General features: G+C 37.8%; 1 protein-coding gene across 4 annotated transcripts in view; it reads left to right on the forward strand.

The window, feature by feature from the left end:
* LOC124159288 (histone deacetylase 4) overlaps positions 1-15,460 on the forward strand; it is a 539,951-nt gene that overhangs the window by 54,837 nt on the left and 469,654 nt on the right. The gene's annotated exons all lie outside the window — the stretch shown is intronic.

A 15,460-nucleotide genomic window follows, 5' to 3' on the forward strand; every position in this document is an offset into this window, starting at 1 on the left:
GTTGTTTATTTCAAACCTGCCGCGTGAACGGCGGTGAAATTCTCATTCATTGCCATGAGCAAGGGGATTGCATAGGGGAATTCCAATTCCATTCCATAGAAGGCTGATTTCTGTTGCCACTTCGGTCGCATTTTGATCGGTTTTCAAAAATGTCCGCAGCGCGGTGATGAGTGCACTGCGATCCACTTTTGCCCTTTATTTTGCAGCATAATGTTCCTAATTGCGAGGAACAGCATTGAAAAAGTAATGAATTTGATAGATCACAACAACATGTGGTTAATATTCGGTTGATACCCCTATTTTTACCTTTTTTCCCCATGAAACTCAGATAACTTTATCCATCAGCGACGCTAGTGGCGACTTTTGAAACCCATTTAAATGTGCGGTAGGCGACAACACATTATGAGGCTGAGTTGAGGGTCCTCTTTCGTGACATTCGTGGTCATGATAAAAAATTCCATGGAAAGGTCGAACCACGGACATCCATGTTATATGATTACGAGAATTTTTCCTTTCAGAGAATATTCTAATGGTTTGTTCCAAGTTTTTTTTCTCGTTCAAAAATTTCCGCAATGCTTTTTCTGATTCATTAATTTTATATAAATATTTTAATTACTTTTTTCTCATGCCCTATCATGCTAGATATATTAGGCCCTTTACCTATTTTATTGAATTTATAAGGCCATAGCCGCTGTTTTTTAAGCGGGGAAGAAAAGCAGTTTCTGGTTCATTCCGTACTATGTTACTGCCATTGAATTGTCTTCGGTATTTTTCTCTGCGATCTGGAGATTACGCTATTGAGGAAGAAGATGGGCTGTCTTCTGTCTTTTTGATGCAAGCCATGTCATTACGCACTTTTTGTGTTCTTTTTCCGTTCCGTCAGACTCGGATAACGATGGGTTTGCGTTGTGAGTTATAACGCACGTGATGCTCTTTTTTTTCGCGTGAGCACTCGCGAGGCTGGTTGTTAGCATCCCCAGGCAACGACTTGGGAGTAAACGGCCGCGAGGGAGAGTCGAACTGGAGGCTTAACGGAATGAAACGAAGGAACATATGAAGCCATTACCAGATGCTGCAGTCTTCATGCTATCCTCAGGAAGATCTCCGACTTCCTGGTGGTTTATGGAGACCTTGATGCTGTCTTGGAGTGGCGCCTTGAATTAATGTGTCCCTATTTCCGCGAGGAATGTGTGTGCGTTTTTCCATGAAGAAACACAGGGAATTCTATAACAAATGAATACTGCACGAAGACCATTATCACCTACGTGGAAGTCTTTCATGAACATGATTTGTTGCTTAATTTTAAATCGCAATATGCGTGAAGCATATTCTGCTGTACATTTTAATCAGGAATATATGGAATAGTGGAACAAGGAATGTATTTTGGCATATTACTGTGCCTAATTAAGAGAATTTTGTTAAAAATGTACGATTTCATTTGCTCACCAAAAAATCTTCCGTTAGAGGTAGATTTATTTGCCGTGGATCAGTGTTTTTTATTGAATTATCGGAGTAATTTTATTCTCCCACGTTGCTTTGACAACCAGTATTACTTAAATTTTAGAATTCTATTGAATCTACCCTATAGGAGAATAGTATTTGCAGTATGAATTAGTAACAATAAAATAATCGAATCAATACGTACCTTAGAAAGAGTCTAAGGTTTCAACAACGGGTGGGTTCGTTGTTAATCCAATGCGCGGAATTAAATCAAGTAAATTAATCAGTTCCTGGAATACTTATCAGAAATACGTACTTTCAGAAAATAATTTATGGGAAGGAGTAATAAAATTGTGACATGCTTGGATTTGCGAGCCACTGTAAGGACTCGATGTGAGTAGTGTAATGAAGATAATCCCAATATTTTCAGTCATTTTGGAATGTTAAATTCAGAAGGACGAAGTAGTATGGGGTGTCATGCAATCCGCAGAATAAGTCACGATAAAGTGGAGGCAAAATAATCATATTTTCTATTTTTGCATTAACATTTGATAAGAAACCTGAGAGATGTTATCGGAATGCCACTAATTGAAACCATTCCGCAATATCTATACCTCACCGCGTAGTCCTCTGCAAGAGAAGCCTGATCGTTTGATTAATTTGGACACCTTAATGATTTATATTAAATTAGGAAAACTAGTGGTTCCTAGAAATTTAGCGACTCAAACCTCGAGCGACCTCGAGCAAGTCTGCCTGCTTTCTGGATATCCGAAAACATTCGGTGAATTTGTAAAGTTAGAATGTTTTTCACGCGTTGCAGGAAGTGTGTATTTGCATTGTATTGCATCGCAATGGTAGTTACGAAGCATTGCATTGTTTGAATTGCATTGCATCGCAATGGTAGTTACGAAGTTGCATGGAGTCTGCTAATTTTTTCATGCTCTGTGAGAAATACTAATGGCCTACGGTAAGCATGTAGAAATCATAACGCTTTTGATTCAGTCCTTTTGGTGATGAACTTACAAAAAAAGAAGCCGTCCTTATTGTCTTATTTTCATAAGGAATCGAACAACTTCTTACGTTTTGGCCTAAAGTAGAACTTGATGATGAAGTAAATCCGAACTGCTAATTTTCTTCCTGCGCTGAAATGCCTTTGTATTTCATGGCACAATGCTATTTCCCGCCTGCTTGTAAAGCAGCCGATGTTATTAATACGTCATTTTTCCCCTTGTAGAAATCGGGCGACTAAACGGTCCTGTGTCGCGAAAATGTCTGGCTTTGCCCTACTTGATGATCTAAGTCGTAATATTTATTCCTGTTAAAGTTTTATATAAAATAAATATTTCAAGTCACGTTTTTGTAAATAGGCCTGTTAATATTTCTTAGTAAGACTCATTTTGTTTCTTTTAAAATTGTTGCATTTAAAGATAACATAAATGTTGGTTCTGAACATTAAAATCTCTGTAAGTACACATTTTTATGCTTTAATACAATAGTGAAATGTTATTTTTATGACTTTAGCTAGGCTAATTTTTGGAGTTCATTCATAATGTGAAGAAATTTTAGTCGTAATGGATGGATAACTTCGCATGGTTTATTACAAATTGTCCGGTACAGAGCAGTTTCATAGTGGAGAATAGGTTATAAAATGGAGAAAAGCTAACCAGAAACAATGAAGAAAATAAATGAAAATACTCTATTGTCCTAAATCACGTACTCTCAACATGTTTCTGCCATTATTCGCAGTAAAACAAATAGTAGACCGTGACCTATGTGGATTTTTTTCTCCACTTCGGTAAATATGTGCATACTCTGTATTAAGCTTTGTTTTCATTCTCTTTGAATTATCCTTTTGAACCTGGAATTTATTTTCACGAACACTTTCCCTCCTCGCGATCACTTTATGTCCTTACGCCTTTAAAAATCTTTAAAAGCGCCATTATCAGGTGTAATTTCTGGCTAATTTTTCTTCCCTCCTCGCAGAACAAAAGGCCTCGTCATTGAAACGGCATTATAAAAAAAAAAGAAATACCCTTGCTCATAGCCCCTTCCCGAATGGCTTTCATGCCATGCAAGACCGTTCGCATAATTTTCATTCATTTGGGTTTCACTTTTACGGCGGCAAAATATACGTTCGTAACCTGAATTGTCATCGGCACCCAAGGTGAGCCGATGGATTCCCGGAAACGGGCGGGTGCGGCGTTTCTAGAGAGAGCCTTTGTTGGGGGGAGGGTCTTTATGATTTTTAATGCTGCGTTAATTCATTCCTCCGGAAGATAAAACGTGCGCATGCAATGACGTCATTTCGGTGGCGTCGTGACCGCACTCACCTGTTTCTCGTTTCCCGCCGCCGCGCCGCTAGTTAAGGCGGAAACGATACTCCCGTTTATCTTTTGTTTCCGAGAGTCGGTACGAATGCATGAATATAGGTGTCTTATTTGAGGCGGTGACTGAGCCGAGGTGACTTCAGTCATCGTGGATTTTTTAAATATCTTTTTGCTGCTCGGGTATACATATAGAAATGAGCGAAGGGAAATTGTAAGAAGTTACGTCTGCAGCTGTCGAATCGAAAATAGCGATAGGTCGATTCGATTCGTCATTTTCGCGAGTATTTGATTCTAGGACCAAAATGAATTAGAATTAGTAGTGTCAGAGTAAATGTGAGCCAGAGTGAATTTTAATTATTTACATTTCCCTATGCATGAAGAGAAAGATTTTCAGCTCTTATATTAGGTTCATATTTTTAAACTCATAGGTATTTAAATTTGCCGACGACCCCCGTATTTTCTGTGAAACTCTATATCGCACCGGAATAAACACATCTTTCCGATCTAATTCCAAATGAGGTATTTAATGGTATAGTCCGTGCTTGATGTTGGAAATCGATCAAAAATGATACTGTTCTTCTTGCCCCAGGCTTGGGTTCTGAATTCAAATATGGGTTATTTCTCCGGGCATCATCACTATCCCTGGTCAACAATCCCAAGATTGGTTTGACGCAACTCTCAACTCAATTCTTCTATCAGCTAATATTTTCACACCTATGAAAATATGTGAAAGTATTATCAATAGTACCTAATATAAATGTGAAAATTATCGAAAGTGTAATAATTATTCTTATAATTGTCCTACAACGAAATACGAGTGGTGATATAATGCAATTTAAAACTCAGGGATTAACGATCATAGTCATCATTACTGTTTGTTAATATTTTAAGCATTGTTATAAAATGTTTTTTATTTCAGAAAAAAATGGGAGATTTTGAAACTAGATTATTTTCAGAGTCTTACCTACTAAACATAGAAGGAAATAGATGGAAAACATTCGAAGTTTCATTTATTCAGGTATTCTACAAAAAATAAAAAAATCCCAGTTCTCTATCTTGAGTAAAAGTAATTTTTTTAATCAAAAAATGAAACAATAAACTTGATTGTTTCTGATTGTTCAAAAAATGAAACAGCTTCACTGAACTCGATGCTTAGCATATCGATCTCCAGGAACCTTGGAGGCCTATGAGGGCCTGTTATAACTAATTAGATGTCACATTAACATTCTCCTTAATGAAGTACGGATATGTGCTAACTTTCATGATGATCGCTGAAACGATGGTATGATATTTGGAGAACGCGACCGACAGCTAAGGTCATTTTCACAATGTGGGAAGGGTAGGGAAGGAAGTGTGGAGAGAAACCCGGCGTCGGCTTTAGCCTACTCCTAACGAAAGGCGCCAAGGGGACCTAGACTTAAGGTTTCATCTGAGGGACGGAATGCTGCGCTTGAATCGTCCTCCACAAGGTACTCAAACAGGGTGCCTGCTTCGGATGAGAAGAGGGCTGTCTTTGAAAAATCTCTGCTACGGCCAGGATTTGAACCCTGATTGGCCGGGTCGGAAGCGCTGAAATATTGTCAGTCTTTTTAAATCGTACGTAAACATATCCTATTTGGTATATTTAGTTTCATTTACAAATTGTTAGGTGAGTTATGCGATTTACTACGCGTCTATGTTGTCATATGATGAGAAGACGCGTCTGTATTAAGCCTAACCTCAGCCGTTGACCTCCCTCCCTCTTTCTTATCTATATTTCCTCTCCTTCATCTCTTTCTTCTCTTATCCGCATCCTCATCTGCTTCTTGGAAATTGAGGAAGGGGGAAGTCCCAATTCCATCCCCTTCCTCCCGTCAGCCTTCCTCTTTTCGACCAACTGCCTTCTTCGAGGTCGCCTGCATTGCGGGGCTATCTGGTAGCCCTCCTAATGACGCTCTACTGTATTACGGAGAAATGTGACGATGTATCGAGTCCCTCAGTTCTCATCCCTTCACGCGCCCTGAAAGTTTCATTCGATGAAACACTCGAAACTTTCTCAAATCCAGGCGTCTTCATCAGGTGCAAGGCTTCATTTTCCATTCGGTGATGACTCCTCTAAAAAAATAACGGTGTGTAAATTTAATATCAGTTAGTCAAGTCTAACGTATAAATTATGCATCATTTCTAACCTAATGGTAAAAGCATAGCAGTGATAAATTCGAATTATTGTGCGAAATTAGATTAATTAATGAGTTTTCATTGACCGTTTTCTTTATCTTGATTACCCATATTGGGTAGGGATGCTTATTAAGTTTTTAGTTTACCTTTACTGTCGTAATTTTTCTACATTAATTGTTCCCAAGTGGCTGTAATCACTTCGCGATTTGACAAGGGTAATTTTCACCTTCCGCTGGAGTTGGCTGTCAATATTGAACTGCATTGTAGGACCGATCTTGGAATGAATATATCTGTATCTTTTAATTTACATTCCATCATCCCCGGCCGTAATACTAATTCGCTGACTTGCTTTTCGTTGCTAAGGACCCTCGTATTACTTTCAGTCTTCATTTGACTCCATCCTAGTTTTCGGGGCGTGGATAACTTCTCAAGTGTACTGTTAAGTATGAAGCGAAAATATTTCATTTTCCAGTCGTTAACTCATAATCGCCAGCTCTTCGAAAGGTAACCTGTCGCCTAACTGACGAGAAAGTCTCGTCACGTTGCTGATACTCGTTATATGCATGTGTAATATTAATTCGCCACGCTGGAGAACATAATGCGGATTTTGCGAACAATTTTGCTTCGACGGTGAGAAACCAGAGGTGTGGCGTTGAATGAGATACGGTGTCTTTGACGTCCAAAAAAGCTTATGTAGAGAATCGCTCAGATATTTTGCTTAGGCTCTTTCTCACTTTTTAAAATTTAATTCGAAAGCTACCCTCGAGCGAGAAATATGACAAATTAGCTAATTATATGAAAAGAGCATTATAGTATGAAAGCTTTTTATCCCAAAATAACTTTGAAAGAACTCGGTGGGCGTGAAAATGTTTTTGATGGAATTATATTTGTATTTAATGTATTATAACTGTAATATTTTTTTCTGTATTTAAGTTACTCTCGCGTAATCGCGGCCGCTTTTACTTTCATCCCTACTCGCTGGCTGTGAGATAAAGTCATTTCATAAATATGTAAATCACTCTCTCATTTAGCTTGATGTCTCAGAAATAATGCAATTGAACTTTTATTTTGTACGATTTAATTGTTCACCGCGAGACACTGTGTTTTTATTTCACCATGAATATCTCATCGTTCCACCAAGTAACGCCTAAATTTGTTGATTTTATTTTTCTCTGTATTCTTTCCGGGTAATTGCATTTGGTCTTAACAGGATTTCAAGAGTGTGAAAATAAAATGGAAAATCTTAGCTATTTCAGAGAAATGAGCTGACTCCTATTGTTGTCATTGCATAACTCTTTGATATTCTTCGAGTTCAGTCACGGGAAGTATCTAAATTATTTGGTATATTTTGTGGTTTTCTTTGTTATTGCAATAGTCTTGAATTTAAGAGTGAGTCATTGTTTGCAGTGCTGTAGGTGTTGAAATTGCAGTGTGTCTTTAAAACCCTATGCTGTTAATTGTTTGACTTGTATCGGTGTGACAGCCACTAGCCCTAAGGGGGTAGTGATATTACTTTCTGGTTTAGCTAGAATCTGCTCATCCTCTATCGTCAGTAGCAACTTCCTTGTTTTGTATATGGACAGGGATCAGAAGTCTTTGCCGGTTCAAGTCTTTTTCCTTATGGAGTGACTCGACAGTTAGTCGTCAATAGAGAGTCCAAAGCTCGGAATTGTGATGAGTACTCCCATTCCGTACGGTAGTGTATCGAATGTTTACGTCGCGACGCGTCGTGTAAATTTCCAGTTTTCCTTGTGCGTCATTTAAGATTGCCTTCGTGATATTTTTGTACACAGAGTTTTTGACCATACCGTTTTAGCTTCGTGACTATCACATTGTGTCTTACGTGGGCTCTGTCTTTCGTTCTTTTACCGGGGATTGCATTTTATAGCCTCTTATTCTAATTTGAACCATCTACCTTCTTTTTGCCTAAGCGGCGCGCTTTGTGGTAATGTATTCTTAATATAAATTGCTCTGCTATGTTGAAGACAAATTTTTCATTTTCCTTTATTTTTCGGTTTCTGTCATGCATATCCGTATCTAATATTTGTTTGGTAAATATTTTTTTCGGCTAATTGCGTGGAAGTTGTTTTCATTCCCATTAATACTTCATAAATTGTTTTCAAAGCGTTGGATAATGAGGCCCTTTAGTTGTTCAATGCTATCAGAAGGTCTATTTATACGCCATCACTCAGCCTTCCATATCAGCGAAACGTAATTGATTTTTTATCACGCTACGACTGATTTCCTGTATGCTAGACAAGATTTCATATTTTTTTCATGAGTTACGTAAGCGAAGTGCAAAATTTAAATTGGGATAAAAGTAATCATGCTGAAGTGCATCGGGATCGCGTCTGTTCGATAGAATCGTAGAATATCATTTATGTATCCCGCCGTAATTCACAGCCATCTATGCTTGAGCTGGCGACTCCAATGATCACTGTAGCATAAAGTACCAAGCCTACTTGGCTTTTGCTTTTTCGCGGAATCATAGGCTTCACGATATCATCCTACTAGCTGGAGAGCGCTTCTTTTTTTTGCCGTCGCGCGCCACGGGAGTCATCGTTGGACGCGGGGTTCGGATTAATCGTAGTCGGTGGCCGTTGTACGTCGTACGGCGGAATAGCATCGAAGCAAATAGCGTGGAGTTTTTTTGTTTTTACGATCCAGCGGACTACGTCTGCTACCGCTTCTACTACGCACCCATCGCCTGGATTTCCATTTTCCACGTATGCAACCCTCCTCTATCTGATATGGAGTCCGCCTCCCGAATGGGATTGCGTTATTTCAGGTTTTTTTTTGAGAGCGCGTACCCGCTGTCGGCGTGGAAAAATGAAGCGTGTACGAATCGTATATGTGTGCACGTGCGAGTGACTTTACTTCTACGTTTTCCCAAGCACACGCCGTTTGATTTCAGGCCGTGAATGTCCGTGAGTGATTAAAAATATCCGGGAAGTCCATACGGCCGTTACCATATTAATTCGTCGCGAGAACGATGCATCTGGGTTAGCCCACATGGTAGTACAGTGAAGTGGTCCTATATAGCGGTCCTGTTAGGTCGTAGGATTCTGTATTGCTTTTCATTAGACATTAGATTATGTAGAGAAGTATTCTTATGATGGTTGATAGCGATGATGAAGGCACTTGAAATCTAAAGGATCCTCTAAGGCATGGTTCGTTTAGTTCAATCTATTAAGATTCAAGGCATCTGGTATTAAAAGGGGTGTACATGGATTAACTCATCTACATCGGCCACTCTATGGTATCGAATTTTGCGAAATCAAATGTAATTTTGTATTAGACTGTAAATTTTTAGTCATTCTTTGAAGCGCTGGAATCTCCGCTGAAATTTGTGGTTCAGTTCAGCCTATTATTATTCAAGCTATCTCTTATGAAAAGAGATGTACCTAGTTGGATAACTATATCGCAATCACCTCTCGTGAGTATCGATTTTTGCGAAACCAGATGTAATTTTGTATTAGGCTGTTAAATCATAGTCAAGCTTTGAAATGCTGGAATCTCCGCTGAGATTTGCCTGTACCCAATGTTGGTTCATTGTATTTGTCACTAGCTATAAGTGAAAATTTCAGAAGGGTGTTATCCCTTTAACTAACTTCTCCATCTACTGGGGCAGGTATGAAATGCATCAATAGATTCGCATATTCGATATTTATCCCTGTCTGTGAATATGATATTATAATTTTTTCTCCGTTGTTTGGATATATCGCTCGTTGTGGCCAGCTTGAATAGCACATAAAACCAGCATTTGTTAGTACCTATTATGCATAGGTTTCCTTGGACACCCTGAACTCCGGAAAATTCGTTTCGTCCTCAGGATTCAAAGTTCACGACTTCACAGAATTACGAATGATAATGTTCGAGTACGGATTCGAGACATAAAGCCCTCTCAAATCTATGCTTGTTGTACTACACTTTAAACCAGGGTAAAATTGCCTTGGAAATCAAAGAACCTGGATAGCTTTGTGGTCTACGTAGTGGCCCGAAAAGGCACTGGTGAATAGTTTTCCTTAATTACGCTACGTGTGAATTCCTTCTACTAGTATTTTCATAGTCGCACAAGCCGTTCACGTTCTGTAGAATTTATACACAAATGTTATTTATAACTATGGACTTAATTCATACATTTTCTATACGCCTTTGGCAAATTCCACTTGGTTTGACGACAATTATAATTTTAGCTCATCTTACTTTGTTTTTGGAGTAGCCTCTTCATCATCTCTCAGTGATAATGATTGGTCACTGTTATCCGGGTCGTGTGCAATAAAAACGATTACTTTTTTAAGTTTATTAGGTGAAATTGCCTTTTGAGTACCTATAATGGACGAGAAAAATTATCCTTTAAGCCGCTAATTTCGCTGCGCTCCCATGCTTTTTATAGGTCCATAATGGATAGGGCGAGAACTTATACTTCTTAAATATGTAAATATACTCTCTTTAAAAAATTCGTTTTAACCCCATTGAATATAGTTTCGGTATATTATATATATATTGTATGTATAATATATATTGATTTTATCATGAGTGTTTGCTGGGAATGTCTTACAGTATTGCCTGAGGATGATTGGGCACATCTAACTCATCCTTCGAGTACCCAGCGGTGAGTGAAGCCTCGGGGAGCCGTTGCGTCCAGGTGGCCACAATTTAACGGCCGAATGGCTAGCACACCTTAATAGCAGTGCAATATCCCCGCTCCTTGGCGTAAGTGGACGATTAATGTGATGAAATAGACGCGGGGGTTGGGAAGGGACGGGCCGAGGAGGAAATACTGGGTTCGAGATGTAGAGTCTCCACGAGACATTTTCGTAATCCCCTTGGCTAATTAAGGTGGGGTTCTAAAGTAAGCGGTGGATAACGGCGGAGAGTCCCATAAATGTTACGTGCTTTTTGCATTGCTCTTCATCACATATTTTTTCCCTGCAAAACTGCATTACCAATGCAACTAAGTTTAACTCAAGGAAGAGTGCGTGGGGTGTTTACTATACCCTAAGCTTCTTCTTTGGTTCCTTGCCACTGAGCCTTTATTTTTGCGGCGCTGTAAGCCCTTATTCTATACATTAGATAATACTTCAACCCTTACTAAGATAAAATAAGATCATTTAGCCGTTATTGATCACCGCAGCTAAAACATTTAAAAAAAACGTTTGTAGGGATGGATTTCACCGGAAAAAGAATATAATAAAAGTCGTAGCCCGAACTTTTTATCTTGAGTTAATATGAAATATTATATAACTAATAACTTCAGGCTTTACTTTGTGAAACCTCTCCATATTGGAAGTAAGGAAATAAAACTTTGTAAGGTTCACTGTTATTTACCACGGTGCCCATAATTAAATAACAGTGAACCTTACAAAGTTTTATTTCCTTACTTCCAATGAAATATTATGCTCGACTACCAAAATTAAGAGAGATACCTACGTGGAAACAATATTTATTTCATCCCAAAGCTTTAGTTTGGGTTCTGAGTAGGTATGATGTAGTCAATATGCTAACGAGAGGGAAAAATCTGGGAAAGTGGGACTGTGGGAATCACAAATTAAGATCCGTCTCACTTTGAATTTACGGCCTTTGTGAGAGAAAAATATCAAATTTACATCATTATTATTGTGTTGCAATTACTATTTAGATTATGGTGATGCTTAAAAGCATTCTCAATCACGCTGTTTGAGGAAAGAAAAAGTACTTTTTTTATCTTGTACTTTCTCCCTTTGAAATCGGGCAAAACTTCATGAAAATATGATTTCAGGAACATGGAACTACAGTCATCATTTTCAGCTGCTTTGGTAGACATCAACTCTTGGGGCTCTTTCATTTCTTAATCTTATCAGTTTGATAAGGCTGTAGAAAAACACGTCGTTATCAATGGGGGATCAAGAAATAATCGGGGATGGAAAATTTTAGGCTGGTGCAGTAATTTTATGAAAATGTGGCCGAAATGGCGTACTAATTGAGGTTCAATGGTTCGAGTTTAACATTGTTCTTGGTTTTGAATATAAATAAGGGTCCTATTTTTAGATAGTGGCATGGCTATGCGGGGTTTTGGCTGCTCAAATCTATCCCAACCAAAATTATTTTTTGATCAAGGTTTTATATTAGAATTGAAGTCGAGGGAAAATTAAAGTTGTCTTTACACATTGTCGTTAAAATAGTTTTACGACCATCTCTTACATGCTATTTTTTTACAATTTTCTTAGCAAACGTTGATGAATAATTTCTTGGAATAGCCTGTAATTCTCCATGAGAAATTTAATCTAAGTTCCCCAGGTATTGCGTCGAATGCTCTACAGAGGCGGTTACTGCATGAAATATGGCAAATGTTGTGTAATTGTAACCACTACTGTTGTTTTTTTTATTTCTGGCCCTTAAATAATTAGAATTCACTTGAAGAATAGTATCTTGAACACCACGAGGTCGAAGGTAGAAATTTAAGTTTATCTTTGATCGCTCATGTTGAGTGTTTTTTCAAGGGGTGGAATTACTTGCTAAGAATGTTTAATCCTTCGCTCATGTTTAGGGTAAAAGGGGTATGCAGATGTTTCTATATAGGTATTATAAATTATCAATTCCCGGATAAAAAGAAGAACACAATGGTAATTTCCACACTTTTAATATTACAACTCAGCACCGACCATGGTTTCAACACATAAGTGTCATTATCAAGGTGTGTTCTTATGTGTTGAACCATGGTCGGTGCTGAGTTGTAATATTAAAAGTGTGGAAATTACCACTTTGTTCTTCTTTTTATCATGGATATAAAGAACTTCCACAAAATCGAGCCGGATACGATTTTATACGATCAATTCCCGGGTTCAGAGTTTGTCTTGCAAAGGTAGTGAGAAGCGCATGACGAAAATGGGAACTCATATCTCATTACCCACCTTGGCAAAGAGAGTTTTATGCACATATATATTCCCTTCACTCGCAGGTTTTTTGTCCAGTGCTGCATAAAAGAGATTAATTTTTTCTGACTTAGGCGTAACATAGAAATCCTTTGCAGCCTAGATACCCATGAGCGTTGGGTTTTTCCTTATCACTGCTATTTTTTCTCTGATATCTACCTCACATGCGCTTAGTACGAAAAAAATTCGAAAGCTCGAATTGCGTCGTTTTTTATGATGGCTTGATGACAAACTATACGATCGAATGTGTTACTCGCTCTGTTAAGCGCTTGAGGTTAATTTAATCGATTAGGTGTGTTGCCGATGCGGTCGAACTCTGCATAGCTTCTCCTGGCTCCGAGGGCGGGTTACTTAATCACGGGTGTGCTTCCCGGGAGGTTGGTAATTGATACACCTAGTGTATGCTTGCCCTTCCGTGCCGTAGCCTTTGAAGCACATGCCATAAGCCTAGTAACTCCTCCTTCCATTTTATTTCACTTATAGCGCGTAATTTTGACTCATATTGTTGCCAAAATTAGTGCTAAAAGAGTGGATTACGTTCATTTCACTCGTTCAATGATATATTCCAAGATTAGTTTGGATAGTAAATGGGCTATCCTGGGATAAGTCACAGGCCTATGTAATTCACACGCTTTTGGTTGGGAGAGTATATCCTCTCTTTTGGCCACCTCACGCGTTGTGAATTTCGTCCTTCTCTCTAGGTAATGTGATGTTAATTCAGTGTCTTGGAGAATTTTTAGATGAAAACTTCAGATAAGGTTTCGGTATATTTGTACAACTTCATCACGGCTATCAATAAATGCAAGTACATACTTTTGATACATAAATGGCATAAAAGGTTATAATATTGTTTTTACAATAATAAAATAAAAAATAAAAAGAATACAGTTGTAGTTCAATTAAAAAGACGGGAATAGAATTTTGACGTACCTATTTTTGTGCAATGAATTGTATTTATTTATTGATGGTAACTAAGCTAATTGTTCATAGTTACTTACCAATTTTTATTCATTAAATGATTTAAAATGTTGTTGATGGAGACTTTCGCGGGGTGGTGCAGCATGCGTAGCAAGGTTTTCGGGTAGACGCCAGCTGCAACGCCGGCGAAACTGTCGTCATGAAGATGAAACGACGCGGATGTCAACCCGAAAACCTTTCTACGCAATTAAAAATGGTCATCTAATTATCAATGTCTGCTCTTTTATTACAATTGTTTTTAATTTTTGGAATTATGTACCATTTCTTAAAATTATCTTTTTGTGAAGTTACTACCGTAACTAACCTTTCGGTGTTACAGAAGTCGAATGAATGGCTTTTTTTTAACCCTTAACCAGTGACGTGCAATTCTTGTTACACTACCAGTGACGTGCGGTCTGGGAGACCGCAATAAATCAAAATTCATAAAATATTGCTACGCCATTTTTATTGTTTTGTTTAATTTTTCTTTGAATGCTTAACTATTTTAAAACTTATATTAAAATTTTTACACATGTTAAAGTAGTAAGTTGCCATGAAATGTATCCCGCTTATTCATTTTCTTGATGCATTCTTAGTAAGTGGCGTGCGGTCTCACAGACCGCTTATCGAGTTCAATTGCAAATTTACAGAAATTAATAAAAGGAACGTTAAATTTTAAGAGTGGGATGTCCTTGTTGTGCAAAAATATGAAGCTAATGAGAATTATTTATATTTTGAAATCTTAATTTTGAAAATATTCATAATTTTAGAAAGGCAGCGGTATCTCAGACCGCACGTCACCGGTAAAGGGTTAAACTGTGGTTTTCAAGGGCACATTTTTGATTTCTGTCGCTTACGCATGGTTTGTATTAGGAAATCCTGTTCTTTAAATTATGCGATGACTGTACTATTTAGCATCTGTTCTTGTCGAGGCATGGTATTTTATATATTATAATACCTCTTAGATTTTTAGGGGTTTCTGATGTTATTTTTGTGAAAAGAAGCTTATTTTGAGTTTTATGAGCAATTGTTTAACTATTAGTTTGAATACTTTCGTTATTTGTTCAGATAATTCATTTTTATAGATGATCCCTTGGTATAGGGATGTCATTGCAGTTGATAAATTTATTTGATCCAGGGAATGATGAGTATGTGAACAGATAGCGTCGTTTTTGTGTTGTATAGAGTGGATGAATCTTTTGGACAGTGTTTTTTTTCAGAGTATCTTCGATTTTCAAAAGTTTTCTTTGTGATAACTTTATCTCTCAAATTTAGAGTTTACTCTTCACTATTTGTTTTCTACGTTCAGTATGTGATTCTCATTCTAGTCGTTAACTAATCCAAATGTAATGTAATCAAACGGCGTTTTTAGCAGAAGTTATGTGAGGTGTTTCGGGTAGTAATTACTCTTTGCAGTGAGCACAGTTTTGGTTTTATCATTTCCAAATCTTGACGCTCATGCCTTTTCCTATACAATGTATAAGCAAAAGGAGTAATAGAAACTGTGTTATGCTCTATAACTCTTTGGCAGCTCTCCTAACGCGGATCACAATCACCGCATTCTTGGAAAGACCTTGAATCCGTTTTGCCTTCCTAAGGTCATTTTTTGCCACTCTTATATAGTAATCGAGTGCAAAATGAATTATTGCCTTACGAACGAAGGAA

This window comes from Ischnura elegans, chromosome 5, assembly GCF_921293095.1.
Source record: "Ischnura elegans chromosome 5, ioIscEleg1.1, whole genome shotgun sequence".
Lineage (NCBI taxonomy): Eukaryota > Metazoa > Arthropoda > Insecta > Odonata > Coenagrionidae > Ischnura > Ischnura elegans.